Below are 17320 nucleotides of genomic sequence, written 5' to 3'. Positions count from 1 at the left end.
GCTGTTTAGAGCTCTGACTGGTGCTGGGACCAACACAGCACGTGCCCCAGCCCACAGTGGGTGCCTGCTCCAAGCCGCACTTGCTCCCATGCTGCTCCCCTCCAGGGCAAATATGCCCATGCTGGGAGCGGGCAGAACACACACGTGGAATGGAAACAGCTTGGACCTAACCCTCAGGGCTTCTCCAGCAACTTGGGACCCAACCTAGCCCTCAGCAGGGCACTGTTGGTCACTAAGCAGAAGAGAAGCCCAGGCTCACACTTGGCTCTGGCTTTAGCCCCTGCACCTCCAGCCCCACCTCTCACCAAGATGATAGCTGCCAGTACACCCTGAGGGAATATGAGACTCATGTTCACATCAGATCCAGCTCTCCCACCAAAGCCACTGGGCACACGCAGACTGTATAAGGATGCACCTAGAAAAGGACACCCTTTTAAGACCAGGATAGGTAACTGTTTCACCTAATTTCATGAAGAGATAAAGTTAAGCAAAATGAGAAGATAGAGGAAGTTCTTTCAGACCAAAGAATAATAAAAAAAAACCTGAAAAAAATAACTAATGAAACAGAGATAAGTAATTTACCATATAGAGAGGTCAAAGCATTAGTAACAAGAATGCTAATAGAACTAAGGAAAAGAATAGATGAACACAATGAGAATTTTAACAAGTTAACTAGAAAATATAAAAAAGAACCAGTCTACAGCAGAAAAACACAATAACTGAAGTGAAGAACACACTAGAAGGAATTAATAGCAGACTAGGTGATATGGAAGAATGCGTTACGTGATCTGAAGATAGAATAATGAAAATCACACCATCACATAATAAGAAACAAATTTTTAAACATGAGATCAGTTTAAGGGACCTCTGGGACATCATCAAGCATAGCAATATTTGCATTGTAGTAGTCCAAGAAAGAAAAAAGATAAAAGGGTCGAAAATATATTTGACGAAATTATGGCTGAAAACTTCCTAAGCCTAAAGAAGAAAAGAGATATCCAGGTACAGGACACATAGAGAGTTCCAAACAAGATGAACCCAAAGAAACCCACACCAAGACATATCATAATTAAAATGGAAAATGTTAAACACAGATTTTTAAAGGCAGCAAAAGAAAAACAAAAAGTCACATACAGTGGAACCCCCATAAGGCTATCAGCTGATTTTTCTGCAGAAACTTTGCAGTCCAGAAGGGAGTGGTGTGATATATTTAAAGTGCTTGAGGGGAAAAGCCTGCAACCTAGGAATATTCTACTCAGCAAGGTTATAATTTAGAATTGGAGGAGAGATAAACAACTTCTCAGACAAGCAAAACTAAAAGAGTTCATCAATACTAAACCAACCCTAAAAGAAATGTTAAAGGGTCTTCTCTAAGTGGAAAAGAAAAAGCTATAATGAGATGTCAGAATCTATATGAAAGGAAAACTCCCCGTAGTAAAGGCAAATATATAGTAAAGGCTGTGGATCAACCACGTAAATAAGGTAGCAAGAAGATTAAAAGACAAAAAAATGTAAAATGAACTATAACTACAACAAACAGTTAAGGGATAAACACGAAGATGTAAAATATGGTATCAAAAACACAAAAGCTGGGAGGGGGTAAAAATGTAGATCTTTTAGAACGTGTTTCAACTTAAGTAACTACCACTTTAAAACAACTAGATAGGTCAACATATATAAACCCATGGTAACCACAAATCAAAAATCAAAAACCAAAAACCAATGCACGAAAACTAGAGAAAAAGGAACACAAACATACCACTAAAGAGAATCAACAAACCACAAGGGGAGAAACTAAAAGAACAGAGAATAACTACAAAAACAACCAGAAAACAAGTAACGAAACTGCAATAAGTACATACCTATCAATAATCACATTAAATGACAATAGAGTAAATGCTCCAATTAAAAGACATAGGGGGGCTTCCCTGGTGGTGCAGTGGTTGAGGGTCTGCCTGCCGATGCAGGGGACACAGGTTCGTGCCCCGGTCCGGGAAGATCCCACATGCCACAGAGTGGCTGGGCCCGTGAGCCATGGCCGCTGAGCCTGCGCGTCCGGAGCCTGTGCTCCACAACGGGAGAGGCCACAACAGTGAGAGGCCCGCGTACCGCAAAAAAAAAAAAAAAAAAAAAAAAAAAGACATAGGGAAGCTGACTGGATAACAAAACAACACCCATCTATATGTTACTTACAAGAGATTCATTTCAGAGCTAAATATACACACAGACTGAAAGTAAGCAGAGGGCTTCCCTGGTGGTGCAGTGATTAAGAATCTGTCTGCCAATGCAGGAGACACGGGTTCAAGCCCTGGTCCAGGAAGATCCCACATGCCTTGAAGCAATTAAGCCCGTGCACCACAACTACTGAGCCTACACTCTAGATCCCGCAAGTCACAACTACTGAAGCCTGCATGCCACAACTACTGAAGCCCGTGTGCCTAGAGCCCATGCTCCGCAACAAAGAGAAGCCACTGCAATGAGAGGCCTGTACACCACCACAAAGAGTAGCCCCCACTCGCTGTGACTAGAGAAAGCCCGCATGCAGCAACGAAGACCCAATGTAGCCAAAAATAAAATAAAATAAATAAATGTATAAAGAAAAAAAGTAAGGAGATGCAAAATGATATTTTATGCAAATGGAAACAAGAATGGTGGGGTAGCAATACTCATATCAGACAAAATAGACTTTGCTTTAAAGTCTATAACATAAGACAAAGAACGGTATTATATAATGATAAAGAGATCAATACAAAAAGAGGATATAACGTTTGTTAACATACATGAACCTAATACAGGAGCACCTAAATATATAAAGCAAATATTGAGACATAAAGGGAGAAATTGACAACAGTACAATAATAGTAGGGGACTATAACACCCCACTTACATCAAGAGACACATCATCCAGACAGAAAATCATTAAGGAAAGAGTAACCTTAAATGACTCATTAAACCAGTGGGACTTAGATATCAAAAGGACATTACATCCAAAAACAGCAGAATATACATTCTTTTCAAGTGCACATGGAACATTCTCTCGGATAGATCAAATGCCACAATACAAATCTTAACAAATTTAAGAGGACAGAGATTATACCAATCATTTCTTCCAAACACAAGGATATGAAACTAGGAATCAATTACAGTGAGAAAAATGAAAAAAAACACAAACACATGGAGAGCAAACAACGTGATACTAAAACACCAATGAGTCAAAGAGGAAATCAGAAAATACCTTGAGACAAGCGAAAATGGAAACATAGCTTTCCAAAATCTATGACATGCAGCAAAAGCAGTTCTAAAAGAAAAGTTTACAGCAATAGAGGCATACCTTAACAAGAAAAATCTCAAATAAACAATTTAACCTACAATCTAAAGGAATTAGAAAAAGAAGAAAAAAGCCTAAAGTCAGCAGAAGGAAGGAAATAATAAATATCAGAGAAGAAATAAATAAAATAGAGATAAAAATATTAGAAAAGATCAAGGAAACCAAGAGCTGGATCTTTGAAAGGATAAAAAATTTGATAAATCATTAGCCAGGCTCACTAAGAAGAAGAGAGGATCCAAATAAACAAAGTAACAAATGAAAAAGGAGAAATTACAACCAACACCACAGAGATACAAAAATTAAAAAGAGAATACTACAAACCAACAGTAATATGCCAACAAACTGAACAACATAAAGAAAGAAGAAATGGCTAAATTTCTAGAAACATACAATCTTCCAAGACTGAATCAGGAAGAGACAGACAAACTGAACAGACTCATCAATAGTAGTGAAAATGAATTAGTCATCAAAAAATTCCCAGCAAACAAAGCTCAGGACAGGATGGCTTAACAGGGGAATTCTACCAAACATAAAAAGAAGAGCTAATACCTATCCTTCTCAAACCATTCCCAAAAATTGAAGAGGAGAGCTGAAAAATTCACTCTCTGAGGCCACCATTACCCTGATGCCAAAACCAGACAAAGACACTACAAAAAAAAGAAAGTTACAGGCCAATATCTTTGATGATTATAGATGCAAAAATCTGCAACAAAATATTAGCAAACTGAATTCAACAATATATACAAAGGCACACCATGAACAAGTGGCGTTTATTTCAGGGAGGCAAGGATGCTTCAATATCCGCAAATCAATCTATGTGGTACCCCACATTTACAAAATGAAGAATAAAAATCAAATGATTATCACAATAGATGAAGAAAAAGCACTGGACAAAATTCACATCCATTCATGAAAAAAACTCTCATCAAAGTTGGTATAGAGAGAACATATCTCAACATAATAAAGGGCATATATGATAAACTCACAGCTAAAATCATACTCAATGGTGAAAACCTGAAAGTTTTTTCTCTAAAATCTGGTGTAAGACATACTGGGCATACTTATGCCCACTCCCACCACTTCTATTTAACACAGTATTTGGAACTCCTAGCCACAGCAATCAGACAAGAAATAGAAATAAAAGGCATCCAAATTGAAAGGGAAGAAGTAAAACTGTCACTATTTGCAGATGACATGATACTACATATAAAAAAGCCTAAAGTTTCCAACAAAAAACTATTATAATAAATTCAGGAAAGCTGCAGGATACAAGATTAATATACAGAAATCTGTTGCTTTTCTATACACTAATAAGGAACTACCCGAAACAGAAAGCAAGAAAACAATCTGGTTCAATATCACATCAAAAAGAATTAAAATACTAGGAATAAACTTAACCAAAGGGGTTAAAGACCTATACTCTGAAAACTATAAAACACTGATAAAACAAACTGAAAAAGATACAAAGAAATGGAAAGATGTCCCATGATCACAGATTGGAAGAATTAATATTTTTTAAATGTCCATACTACCCAAGGCAATCTACAGATTTAATGCAATCCCTATCAAAATACCCATAACATTTTTCCACGGAACTAGAACAAATTACCCTAATATTTAATATGGAACCACAAAAGACTCCAAATAGCCAAAGCAATGTTTAGAAAAAAAGAACAAAGATGGAGGTATCATGCTTTCTGACTTCTGACTATACAAAGCTACAGCAATCAAAACAATATGGTAGGGGCTTCCCTGTTGGCGCAGTGGTTGAGAGTCCACCTGCCGACGCAGGGGACATGGGTTCGTGCTCCGTTCCGGGAAGATACCACATGCCGCGGAGCGGCTGGGCCCGTGAGCCATGGCCATTGAGGCTGTGCGTCCAGAGTCTGTGCTCCGCAACGGGAGAGGCCACAACAGTCAGAGGACCACGTACGGAAAAAAAAACCAAAAAAAAAAAAAACCCAAAAAATATGGTAGGGAGGAGCTTCCACATGGCGGAAGATTAAGACACAGAGATCACCTTCCTCCCCACAGATACCTCAGAAATACATCTACACGTGGAACAACTCCTACAGAACACTTACTGAATGCTGGCAGAAGACCTCAGACCTCCCAAAAGGCAAGAAACTTCCCACGTACCTGGGTAGGGCGAAAGAATGAAGAATAAACAGAGACAAAAAATAGGGACGGTACCTGCACCAGTGGGAGGGAGCTGTGGAGGAGGAAAGGTCTCCACACACTAGAAGCCCCTTCGCGGGCAGAGACTGCGGGAGGCGGAGGGGGAAGCTTCGGAGCCGCGGAGGAGAGCACAGCAACAGGGGTGCGGAGGGCAAAGCGGAGAGATTCCCGCACAGAGGATCGGTGCTGACCGGCACTCACCAGCCCGAGAAGCTTGTCTGCTCCCCTGCCGGGGCGGGCGGGGCTGCGAGCTGAGGCTCCGGCTTCACAGGTCGGATCCCAGGGAGAGGACTGGGGTTGGCGGAGTGAACACAGCCTGCAAGGGGTTAGTGCACCACGGCTAGCCGGGAGGGAGTCTGGGGAAAAGTCTGGACCTGCCAAAGAGGCAAGAGACTTTTTCTTCCCTCTTTGTTTCCTGGTGCGCGAGGAGAGGGGATTAAGAGCGCTGCTTAAAGGAGCTCCAGAGACGGGCACGAGCCGCGGCTAAAAGCTCGGACCCCAGAGACGGGCATGAGACGCTAAGGCTGCTGCTGCCGCCACCAAGAAGCCTGTGTGCGAGCACAGGTCCTATCCACAGCCCCCTTCCGGGGAGACTGTGCAGCCCGCCACTGCCAGGGTCCCGGGATCCAGGGACAACTCCCCCAGGAGAACGCACGGCACGCCTCAGACTGGTGCAACGTCACACCGGCCTCTGCCGCCGCAGGCTCGCCCCGCACCCCGTGCCCCTCCCTCTGCCCGGCCTGAGTGAGCCAGAGCCCCCGAATCACCGGCTCCTTTAACCCCGTCCTGTCTGAGCGAAGAACAGACGCCCTCCTGCGACCTACACGCAGAGGCGGGGCCAAGTCCAAAGCTGAACCCCAGGCGCTGTGCAAACAAAGAAGAGAAAGGGAAATTTTTCCCAACAGCCTCAGGAGCAGCGGATTAAATCTCCACAATCAACGTGATGTACCCTGCGTATCTGGAATACCTGAATAGACAACAAATCATCCCAAATTGAGGAGGGGGACTTTGGAAGCAACGATATATTTTTTTTTTCCCTTTTTCTCTTTTTTGTGAGTGTGTGTGTGTATGCTTCTCTGTGTGATTCTGTCTATATAGTTTTGCTTTTACCATGAGTCGTAGGGTTCTGTTTTTTTATTACTTAAAAAATATTCTTTTCTTCATAATTATTTTTTATTTTAATAAGTTTATTTTATATTACTTCATTTTATCTTCTTCTTTCTCTCTTTCTTTCTTTTCTCCCTTTTATTCTGAGCCGTGTGGAGGACAGGCTCTTGGTGCTCCAGCCAGGCGTCAGGGCTGTGCCTCTGAGGAGGGAGAGCCAAGTTCAGGACACTGGTCCACAAGAGACCTCCCAGCTCCACGTAATATCAAACGGCGAAAATCTCCCAGAAATCTCCATCTCAATGCCAAGACCGGGCTCCACTCGACGGCCAGCAAGCTACAGTGCTGGACACCCCATGCCAAACAACTAGCAAGACAGGAACACAACCCCGCCCATTAGCACAGAGGCTGCCGAAAATCATAATAAGGCCACAGACACCCCAAAACACACCACCAGACGTGGACCTGCCCACCAGAAAGACAAGATCCAGCCTCATCCACCAGAACACAGGCACTAGTCCCCTCCACCAGGAAGCCTACAGAACCCACTGAACCAACCTTAGCCACTGGGGACAGACACCAAAAACAACGGGAACTACGAACCTGCAGCCTGCGAAGAGGAGACCCCAAACACAGTAAGATAAGCAAAATGAGAAGACAGAGAAACACACAGCAGATGAAGGAGCAAGGCAAAAACCCACCAGACCTAACAAGTGAAGAGGAAATAGGCAGTCTACCTGAAACAGAATTCAGAATAATGATAGTAAAGATGATCCAAAATCTTGGAAATGGAATGGAGAAAATACAAGAAATGTTTAACAAGGACCTAGTGGACCTAAAGAGCAAACAAACAATGATGAACAACACAATAAAGGAAATTAAAAATTCTCTAGAAGGGATCAATAGCAGAATAACTGAGGCAGAAGAACGGATAAATGACCTGGAAGATAAAATAGTGGAAATAACTACTGCAGAGCAGAATAAAGAAAAAAGAATGAAAAGAATTGAGGACAGCCTCAGAGACTTCTGAGACAACATTAAACACACCAACATTCGAATTATAGGGGTCCCAGAAGAAGAGAAAAAGAAAGGGACTGAGTAAATATTGGAAGAGATTACAGTTGAAAACTTCCCTAATATGGGAAAGCAAATAGTTAATCAAGTCCAGGAAGCACAGAGAGTCCCATACAGGATAAATCCAAGGAGAAACATGCCAAGACACATATTAATTAAACTATCAAAAATTAAATACAAAGAACAAATATTAAAAGCAGCAAGGAAAAAACAACAAGTAACACATAAGGGAATCCCTATAAGGTTAAGAGCTGATCTTTCAGCAGAAACTCTGCAAGCCACGAGGGAGTGGCAGGACATATTTAAAGTGATGAAGGAGAAAAACCTACAACCAAGATTACTCTACCCACCAAGGATCTTATTCAGATTTGACGGAGAAATTAATAGCTTGACAGACAAGCAAAAGCTAAGAGAATTCAGCACCACCAAACTAGCTTTACAACAAATGCTACAGGAACTCCTCTAGGCAGGACACACAAGAGAAGAAAACGACCTACAATAATAAACTCAAAACAATTAAGAAAATGGTAATAGGAACGTACATATCAATAATTACCTTAAATGTAAATGGATTAAATGCTTGAACCAAAAGACACAGACTGGCTGAATGGATACAAAAACAAGACCCATATATATGCTGTCTACAAGAGACCCACTTCAGCCCTAGGGACACATACAGACTGAAAGTGAGGGGACGGAAAAAGATATTTCATGCAAATGGAAATCAAAAGAAAGCTGGAGTAGCAATTCACATACAAGACAAAATAGACTTTAAAACAAAGACTATTACAAGAGATAAAGAAGGACACTACATAATGATCAAGGGATCGATCCAAGAAGAACATATAACAATTGTAAATATTTATGCACCCAACATAGGAGCACCTCAATACATAAGGCAAATACTAACAGCCATAAAAGGGGAAATCGACAGTAACACAATCATAGCAGGAGACTTTAACACCTCACTTTCACCAATGGACAGATCATCCAAAATGAAAATAAATAAGGAAACACAAGCTTTAAATGATACATTAAGCAAGATGGACTTAATTGATATTTATAGGACATTCCATCCAAAAGCAACAGAATACACATTCTTCTCAAGTGCTCATGGAACATTCTCCAGGATAGATCATATCTTGGGTACAAATCAAGCCTTGGTAAATTTAAGAAAATTGAAATCGTGTCAAGTATCTTTCCCGACCACAACGCTATGAGATTAGGCATCAATTACAGGAAAAAACTACGTAAGGAATACAAACACATGGAGGCTAAACAACACAATACTTAATAACCAAGAGCTCACTGGAGAAAGCAAAGAGGAAATAAAAATTACCTAGACACAAATGACAATGAAACACGACGACCCAAAACCTATGAGATGCAGCAAAAGCAGTTCTAAGAGGGAAGTTTGCAGCAATAAAATCCTACCTCAAGAAACAAGAGAAATCTCAAATAAACAACCTAATCTTACACCTAAAGCAATTAGAGAAAGAAAACAAAAAAAGCCCAAAGTTAGCAGAAGGAAAGAAATCATAAAGATCAGATCAGAAGTAAATCAAAAAGAAATGAAAGAAATGATAGCAAATATCAATAAAATTAAAAGCAGGCTCTTTGAGAAGGTAAACAAAATTGATAAACCATTAGCCAGACTTACCAAGAAAAAATGTGAGAAGACTCAAACCAATAAAATTAGAAATGAAAAAGGGTAACAACTGACACTGCAGAAATACAAAGGATCGTAAGAGATTACTACAAGTAACTCTATGCCAATAAAATGGACAACCTGGAAGAAATGGACAAATTCTTAGGAACGCACAACCTTGCGAGACTGAACCAGGAAGAAATAGAAAATATGCACAGACCTATCACAAACACTGAAACAGGAACTGTGATTAAAAATCTTCCAACAGGGGCTTCCCTGCTGGCGCAGTGGTTGGTAGTCCTCCTGCCAGTGCAGTGGATGTGGGTTCATGCCCTGGTCCGGGAAGATCCCACATGCCGCGGAGCAGCTGGGCTCGGGAGCCATGGCCGCTGAACCTGCAAGTCCGGAGCCTGGGCTCCGCAATGGGAGAGGCCACAACAGTGAGAGGCCCGCGTATCGCCAAAAAAAAAAAAAAAAAAAAAATCTTCCAAGAAACAAAAGCAAAGGGCCAGATGGTTTCACAGGCGAATTCTATCAAACATTTCGAGAAGAGCTAACACCTATCCTTCTCAAACTCTTCAAAAATACAGCAGAGGGAGGAACACTCCCAGACTCATTCTACGAGGCCACCATCACTCTGATACCAAAACCAGACAAAGATGTCACAAAGAAAGAAAACTACAGGCCAATATCACCGATGAACACAGATGCAAAACTCCTCAAAAAAATACTAGCAAACAGAGTCCAGCAGCACATTAAAAGGATCATACACCATGATACAGTGGGGTTTACCCCAGGAATGCAAGGACTCTTCAACATACGCAAATCAATCAACGTGACACACCGTATTAACAAATGGAAGGAGAAAAACCATATGATCATCTCAATAGATGCAGAGAAAGCTTTCGACAAAATTCAACACCCATTTATGATAAAAAAAAAAAAAGTCCATAAAGTAGGCATAGAGGGAACTTTCCTCAACAAAATGAAGGCGATATATGGCAAACCCACAGCCAACATCGTCCTCAATGGTGAAAAACTGAAACCATTTCCACTAAGATCAGGAACAAGACAACGTTGCCCACTCGCACCACTACTATTCAACATAGTTTTCGAAGTTTTAGCCACAGCAATCAGAGAAGAAAAAGAAATAAAAGGAATCCAAATTGGAAAAGAAGAAGTAAAGCTGTCACTGTTTGCAGATGACATGATACTCTACATAGGGAATCTTAAAGATGCTACCAGAGAACTACTAGAGCTAATCAATGAATTTGGTAAAGCAGCAGGATACAAAATTAATGCACAGAAATCTCTTGCATTCCTATACTCTAATGATGAAAAATCTGAAAGTGAAGTTAAGAAAACACTCCCATTCACCACTGCAACAAAAAGAATGAAATATCTAGAAATAAACCTACCTAAGGAGACAAAAGACCTGTAGGTAGAAAATTATAAGACACTGATGAAAGAAATTAAAGATGATACAAATAGATGGAGAGATATACCATGTTCTAGGACCGGAAGAATCAACATTGTGAAAATGACTCTACTCCCCAAAGCAATCTACAGATGCAATACAATCCCTATCAAACTACCACTGGCATTTTTCACAGAACTAGAACAAAAAATTTCACAATTTGTATGGAAACACAAAAGACCCTGAAGAGCCAAAGTAATCTTGAGAAAGAAAAACAGAGCTGGAGGAATCAGGCTCCCTGACATTAGACTATACAACAAAGCTACAGTGATCAAGATAGTATGGTACTGGCACAGAAACACAAATATTGATCAATGAAACAGGATAGAAAGTCCAGAGATAAACCCACGCACATATGGTCACCTTATCTTTGATAAAGGAGGCAAGAATATACAGTGGAGAAAAGACAGCCTCTTCAGTAAGTGGTGCTGGGAAAACTGGACAGCTACATGTAAAAGAATGAAATCAGAACACTCCCTAACACCATACACAAAAATAAACTCAAAATGGATTAAACACCTAAATGTAAGGCCACACACCATCAAACACTTACAGGAAAACATAGGCAGAACACTCTATGACATAAATCACAGCAAGACCCTTTTTGACCCACCTCCTAGAGAAATGGACATAAAAACAAAAATAAACAAATGGGACCTAATGAAACTTAAAAGCTTTTGCACAGCAAAGGAAACCATAAACAACACCAAAAGACAGCCCTCAGAATGGGAGAAAATATTTGCAAATGAAGGCACTGACAAAGGATTAATCTCCAAAACATACAAGCAACTAATGCAGCTCAAAATGAAAAAAACAAACAACCCAATCCAAACATGGGCAGAAGACATAAACAGACATGGCTCCAAAGAAGACATATAGATTGCCAACAGACACATGAAAGAATGCTCAACATCATTAATCATTAGAGAAATGCAAATCAAAACTACAATGCAATATCATCTCACACTGGTCAGAATGGCCATCATCAAAAAGTCTACAAACAGTAAATGCTGGAGAGGGTGTGGAGGAAAAGGGAACCTTCTTGCGCTGTTGGTGGGAATGTAAATTGATACAGCCACTATGGAGAACAGTATGGACGTTCCTTAAATATCTAAAAATAGAACTACCATACGACCCAGCAATCCTACTACTGGGCATATACCCTGAGAAAACCATAATTCAAAGAGTCATGTACCAAAAGGTTCATTGCAGCTCTATTTACAATAGCCCAGAGATGGAAACAACCTAAGTGCCCATCATCGGATGAATGGATAAAGAAGACGTGGCACATATATACAATGGAATATTACTCAGCCATAAAAAGAAAGGAAATTGAGTTATTTGTAGTAAGGTGGATGGACCTAGAGTCTGTCATATAGAGTGAAGTAAGTCAGAAAGAGAAAGACAAATACCGTATGCTAACACATATATATCGAATTTAAGAGAAACAAATGTCATGAATAACCTAGGGGTAAGACAGGAATAAAGACGCAGACCTACTAGAGAACGGACTTGAAGATACGGGGAGTGGGAAGGGTAAGCTCGGACAAAGTGTAAGAGTGGCATGGACATATATACAGTACTAAACGTAAAAGAGATAGCTAGTGGGAAGCAGCCGCAAAGCACAGGGAGATCAGCTCGGTGCTTTGTGACCACCTAGAGTGGTGGGATAGGGAGGGTGGGAGGGAGGGAGACGCAAGAGAGGAGAGATATGGGAACATATGTATATATATAACTGATTCATTTTGTTGTAAAGCAGAAACTAACACACCATTGTAAAGCAATTATACTCCAATAAAGTTGTTTTAAAAAACACAAAGAAAAAAGAAAATACACCATAAACAAAACTAACAATATAAAAAACATACCTAAAAAGAAACCATACAAAAATGTATATAATCTATATGGAGGCAACAATAAGAATTTCCTGATTGACTTAGGAAAAAGAAGTCTCAACCAGAATAGTGTGTTATGTGTATTCCTGAGGCACAGATATTGTAAGAATATCGATTTTCCTTAATTTATTTACAGATGTAGTACCTTATCCATAGCAGCTGATGACAGTCCAACATGGGCTACTCTTTCCTGTACCCAAAATCAACCATGGAAACATTACAGAAGGAATAAAGAAAAAACATTAACAAACGCAAAAACACAAAACTAAATAATCCCTGAGGGACAATAAGTCTCCACTGAACTAGAACCTGAGTGTGGGCAGGTAGGGGGATACCCTGAATTCGAGACAGGTCTGTAGCCTGCAAGAGAGGCAGATGACAGGATTGATTAGAGAAAAGCCTTTAAACTTGAGCCCTTGATTCTCCCACTGTGCTCTGGGACCATGAATCTCTACTGCTTCACTGAAGGAATCTGAGGCAGCATTTCAGAGCCCGCATGCCACGAGCGTGGGACACCAAAGATTGGGCTGGATGTGGCAGTATGGTCCACAGGCTGTGAAATAACCATCTGAAACTTTCTTAGTGCATGACAACTGGCCTTTTTAAGTGATCATCTTAATAGACTATCGCACACGGACTAAAAGAGAAAAGCAAGTAACACAGTAGTTGTACAAAAGGACAGAAATTCATTTCTGAACTTTTGGGCAATGCCCCTGCTGTCAACAAAGAGAGACCACAGTGGGAACTGTCAGGCTAAGGCGCCCCTTCACTAACTCCTCTGGGATTCTGTGGGGCATGGCTGGGGACAGGGATGGATTCATACCAGAGAAGGAAGGAATCGCAGGCCCCGCCAGCAGTCAATGTGAGGACCTTGAGTGAGACCTGACGGGCTCCCAACCACAGAAGAGAGTCTCGCCTCCTTTCCCCTCAGCTCATCTTACCTGCAGCAGCCATGTCTGGGAGGCTCCAGGCAGAAGAGTCCACATGGGATGTGCCTGCACTTCACACCAGCAGTCTCAGGGAGTTGATGTCTTTGATGTGAGGCCTTGGCCTCAGGTCAGCAGACGGGAGGTAGCCCAGCACCTACAGGGAGTCAAGAGAAGACACTGAGAGAGGACTGAGAGCAGCATCCACCACAGAAGAGGGGGCCCCGAAGAGCCCGCACTGTCAGTCTCGGGGGACCCAGGCATGGCTGTGAGGCTCAGGGCCCCAGATACTTCCGGCTGACGGCGCCGACAGAAATGAGAGCCGAGGTGTGACGCCTGCTGACTCAGCTCAGCAGAGGGAAATGTCCGACGAACTGCCAAGAATCAATGGAAGGCCCTCGTGCCAGGCCTGTGGGAAGCTCCCCCAGAAAAACCCCCCCCCGCCTCCGTCCCGCCCTGCCCCGCCCCGGCCGCAGCCCACCCCGCCCCGGCCCCAGCGCGCCCCGCCCCGGCCCCAGCGCGCCCGTGCTGTCCTCCTGGAGCCCAGATGCGCAGGACCGGATGTGACTTCCTCGTACCGCGCTGTGGGGCCGCGCCATTTTTGAGAGCTGCCGTCCAGCGAGGGTGAGCCACAGGAGGAGTGCCACATCTCGTCAGGTGTCAAGGTGTGAGGTGACCCCAGTTAGAAGTGCGGGGACATGCCCCCGACACCCCCAATCCCCATTCCCTCCGAAAAGAGGCGGCCACACAGGCCCCGCCCACTGCGCCCCTGCTCTCGGCCCCAGAGGCTCAGGCCTGGCTGTTAGGCCCAAAGTCCATCCACTTCCCCCACGGGGTCTCGGGCAAGGAAGGCCTCGCTCTGAGGCTGGTGGACCCTGGCTCAGCTCAGTAGAGGGAGCGCCCCAGGCCCTGTGGAGTGAAGGACGGGACCCTCGTGGGGACCGCAGGGCTCCACACCCCAGAAGGGCGGCCACGCGGACCCCGCCCCTGACGTCGGCCTGGGAGCCTCCGGGCAGGTCTACAGACTGAGGGGCTCCCTCAGTGCGAACGCGGACGGACGGACAGACGCGGGAGGCCCAGGGAGGAGGGGGCCTTGTCCTGAGGGGCTGGCCGCAGGTCAGCAGAGGGAGGATTTCCAGGGCACGGGAGGAGTCAGGGCGAGGACCGTCCTCCCCGTCGCAAGGGCACCTCAGAACCCCTCCCCTGTTGTCAGCCGCTTCCTTCTGGCCACACACGGAGGAGGGAGGGCTGCTGTCTGAGAGGGGAGGTGCAGGCCAGCAGAAGGCGCGTCCCTAAGCACTCCCAAGAGTCAGCCCAAGCCCTTGAGTGAGGGCCAGTGGGGCCGCCAGCCACAGGGCCTCGACCTGTCTGCCGCACGCTGCAGGCCTGGTAAAACTCTGCCACGTGCGGCCGCGTGGTCACCCTCACCGCCTCCGAATGGGACGCAAGGAGGTGCCGGCACTGGTGCGAGCAGATGGCCCTCGGGGCAAGAGAGGAGCTCCAGGCTGCACCGGCCGTCCAGGGAGGACCCCGAGTGAGGACTGAGGGAGTCACCCACCCCGAAGACAAGGGACAAGAGAGAATATGGCCCGTCCCCTCCTGTCAACCCTTAGACTCCCAAGAAAGGACTGTCAGGCTGAGACTGCCCGTAATTTCCTCTGCTAGGTTCAGGCTGAGACTGCCCGTAATTTCCTCTGCCAGGTCCGAGGGAGGTTAGAGCTTTGTTCTGAAGGGGCAGCCACCAGGCAGCAGAAGGGAGGGTCCCAGGACCCTTCGGTGGTGGGCTGAACGCTCCCTCCTTTCCTCCTCCTGGGTGTCATGGAAGATGGTGGTGTCAACTTCAGAGCAGCAGAGGGGAGGGGGTGGGGGGGTGGTGGAGTCTTGCCAACAACCATCATCCGGACTCTGAATGGGAACCGAGGGGACCTACCTCCCCTGCCAGCCCCCACTGTCACCCCCGTACCGCCCAGGCAGGGCTGGCTGGCTGTGGCCCAAGGCTCACTCTACCGTCCTGCACAGGGGTCTCAGGGGACAGGCTGAGCAGGAGAACAGGAGCCCTGTGGGTCCTCGGGCAGTGCCCTCCAGGACCCTGCAGAGGCGGCCTTGGTTAAAGCCAGGGAGGAATCTCCCCGCTGAAGGTGCTCACAGCATCTCCTTGTCCCTCCCCCAGGTGCCCTCGTTGCCTGCCTTCCTGCCCACGCTCCCGCCTGCTGGCCCTGACCTGTGTCATCATGCCTCGGGGCCAGAAGAGCAAGCGCCGTGCCCGCGAGAAACGCCACCAGGCCCGGGGGGAGACTCAGAGTCTCAAGGGTGCCCAGGCCACTGAGGAGGCAGTGGAAGAGATACAAGAGTCACCCCCCTCCCCCGCTTCTGTTTCTTGGGGTACTCCCCCGAGCTCCCCTGTTGCTGGCACTCACCAGGAGCCTCAGGGAGCCCCAGCCACGAGCTCTCATGATGCAGAGGTTTCATGCCCAAGATCTGAAGCAGGTGCCCAGAGCCAAGATGAGAGAAGTGCAGGTACCTCCCAGGCAGCACCTTCCATTCGCAGCAGTCGCAGAGATCCTCTGACCAGGAAGTCCAGAATATTCGTGCGGTTCCTGCTAGAGAAGTACAAGACGAAGGAGCCCATCCTGCAGGCAGCACTGCTGAAGACTCTCAGCAGGAAGTACAGGAATCACTTCCCTGAGATCCTCAGGAGAGCCTCTGCGATCATAGAGGTGGTCTTTGGCCTCGAGCTGAAGGAAGTCGACCCCAGCAATCACTCCTACGCCCTCATCAGCAAGATGGCCCTCCCCAGCGAGGGAAGTCCGAGTGATGAGTCGGGGCTGCCCAAGTCCGGTCTCCTGATGGTTCTCCTGGGCATGATCTTCACGAAGGGCAACCGTGCCACCGAGGAGGAGTTCTGGGAATTCCTCAATGCGTTGGGTTTCTATGCTGGGAGGAGGCACTTGATCTTTGGGGAGCCCACGAGGTTCATCCGCAAAGATTTCTTGCAGCAGAAGTACCTGGCCTACTGCCAGGTGCCCGGCAGCGATCCTCCGCGCTATGAGTTCCTGTGGGGCCCGAGAGCCCACCATGAAACCAGCAAGATGAAAGTGCTGGAGTTTGTGGCCAAGATCATTGGTACCATCCCCAGTGCCTTACCAGGTCTCTATGAGGCGGCTCTGAAAGATGAGGAAGAGAGAGCAAGACTGAGAGTCGCGGCCAGGGCTGCAGCTGCTGCTGCGGGCAGAGGCCCTTTCATAGCCAAGATCCACAGCTGCCCCAGATGTAGGGGGGGAGGCCGTGGACACTTTGCTTACTTTGTTTTGGCAGGGAGCAGTCAGGCTCCTAAATAGTGCAGAGTAGTAGGGGTGGAGGGAACAAAGTATAGATCTTATTTATCTTCCTGTTTTAAACTAGTAACTTCTATATATTATTGATTGATTTAGGTTTTTTCAAATGTTTTTTTCTTCTAATAGTGTGTTTTCTTAAGAATAGGAATTCGTGAATGACATTCCTTGCATATTTATTGCTGTTTAAAGAGTGCTAAAGTTACAGTTTTGGTATATGTAAAAGAAATTCACGAACCATCTATATTTTCTGTATGATCCAGAAGTAGAAAACATGGCACTGCAATAGAGATTTTCATGGAAATGTGAAAGGCGACCACAGAAAATATTTAGGAACAAAAAATGGAGAAAACAGAGT

At 45.0% G+C, this 17320-nt stretch overlaps 1 pseudogene; it reads left to right on the top strand.

The window, feature by feature from the left end:
* Window positions 1-15539: 15539 nt before the first annotated feature.
* On the top strand, window positions 15540-16968 carry LOC132513809 (melanoma-associated antigen B4-like; annotated as a pseudogene).
* The last annotated feature ends 352 nt before the right edge of the window (window positions 16969-17320 follow it).

Source organism: Lagenorhynchus albirostris, chromosome X (genome assembly GCF_949774975.1).
Source record: "Lagenorhynchus albirostris chromosome X, mLagAlb1.1, whole genome shotgun sequence".
Taxonomy (NCBI): Eukaryota; Metazoa; Chordata; class Mammalia; order Artiodactyla; family Delphinidae; genus Lagenorhynchus; species Lagenorhynchus albirostris.
The sequence above is the reverse complement of the archived record's forward strand: the minus strand, read 5'-3'. Positions and strand labels throughout refer to the sequence as shown.